This window comes from Brienomyrus brachyistius, chromosome 9 (genome assembly GCF_023856365.1).
Source record: "Brienomyrus brachyistius isolate T26 chromosome 9, BBRACH_0.4, whole genome shotgun sequence".
Classification (NCBI taxonomy): Eukaryota; Metazoa; Chordata; class Actinopteri; order Osteoglossiformes; family Mormyridae; genus Brienomyrus; species Brienomyrus brachyistius.
Genome location: NC_064541.1, coordinates 23113619 through 23115613, shown reverse-complemented (window position 1 = coordinate 23115613; position 1995 = coordinate 23113619).

Sequence of the window (1995 nt, the reverse complement as noted above, 5' to 3'; positions counted from 1 at the left end):
TAAGAAAATGACCAAGAATGACGTGCTTGCATGAAATCCGCTAAGATCATATTTCACTCACGTGGCTCAAAGTGCAGCAGCTTTAAGCAACCCACACTTGATGGGCCTGGTTCTAGTCTGCCACAATGGACAATGTGGGATATTCACAAAGTTAAACAGAGGCACTAGTCTCTTCAACATAAGCAGAGGTGGACTGGGCCAGCTTAGCCCAGGCCGTGTTTATACTGAACTTGTTTACCTCCAATTATCTCCGACAAGTGCTTCAACAAACCCACATGTGTCTGTGCTCTTTCATTGCTTTGTGAAATGTTCTTGCCAGGATCACAAGACGTCCCTGTTCGATTTATGATCCCACTATTTATGTGATGTGTTTCATGTAAATTATGCCACATTCTCTGATTTTTATAGGAATGTCCTACTGATGTTATATCAAACTGGCAGCATATGAACATGGCACAAATATGAATGCATATGAATTTTTACTTGATCGTAATCTATTGTTACTGTAATCGTACAGCAGTCGTTCTCCCTTCAGGAGCATTTCTCCACTCTGTTATAGCCATTTGCCTGGAAACTAGAGTTGGTTACCTTACAGTGATGTAAGATTCTTGTAATGTGTAATGTTTTGTTTTTTTTTTTTGGGGGGGGGGGCTCATCATTTCTGAACACCATGCATGCAAACAAATCTATTAAATCCCCTACAAAACAGGTCTCTCTTATAGTATATATAATATCACATGCCTAATATTGTGTGTCTCCCTCATGCCATCAAAACAGCTCTGACCTGTTAAGGAATGGATTCCACAGGACTTTTGAAGGTGTTCTGTCGTATCTGGCACTAAGACAATTGCAGCAGATCCTTTAAGTGCTGTTAGTTGCAAAGTGGGGCCTACATGGATCAGACTTGTTTGTCCAGCACATCTTACAGATGCTGGACCGGACTGCGATCTGGTGACTTGGGAAGCCAATTAAACATATTGGACTCTTTTTTATATTTCTGTGCCATTTTTGTAGTGTGGCAGGGTGCATTATCCTGCTGAAAGAGGCCACTGCCGTTTGAGAATTCTGTTGCCATGATAGGGTGCACTAGGTAGGTGGTACGTGTCAAAGTTACATTGCCCAGAGCATCACACTGCATTTCCTGGCTTGCCTTCTTCCCATATTGCATCCTAGTTCCATCTTATCCCAAGGTAAATAATACAGATGCACCTGACTTTCTGCATGATGTAACAGAAAATGTGATTCAGCAGACCAGGCCATTTCCTTCCATTGCTTTGTGTTCTAGTTCTGACATTCATATGCCCATTATAGGTGCTTTTGGTGGTGGATAGGACTCAGCATGCATACTCTGACTGGTCTGCGGCTATGCAGCCCCAACAGTAGCAAACTGTGATGCACTGTGTGTTCTGACACTAATCTGTCGCAGCTAATGTTATCTTTTTCAACGATATGTGCTACAGTAGCTCTCCAGTGTGATTGGACTAGATGGGCTAAACTTTGCTCTCCATGTACTTCAGTAAGCCTTGGTCTCCTCTAACCCCATCACTGCGTCACTGGTTGGCCTTCCATAAACCACTTTGGTAAAGTACTTACCACTGCATACCAGGAATACCTCACAGGACTTGCGTTTTGGAGATGCTCTGACCCAGTCCTCTAGCCATCATAATTTGGCCCTTGTGGAAGTTGCTCAGATCCTTGCTCATTTGTGCATTATCATCCTGATACATGATACTACTTTCAGAGTATAATGTTTGAACCATTGGGAGAACATGGTCCTGCAAAATGGTTCAGTAGACCTTGGCAGTGACACACCCAGCTAGAACAAGGTCCCAATGAACAGGGTTAGAGCTATAACTGATAATTGCATTTCATGGACAATTTGTATGCAATGTCTAAACATTTTATATAAATTTATTTTTGTATACTTAGGGGTGAATATTTTATTCTTAGATAGTGTTATAGTAATTCAGTTAACATTTAAGTTTAAGACCCCTA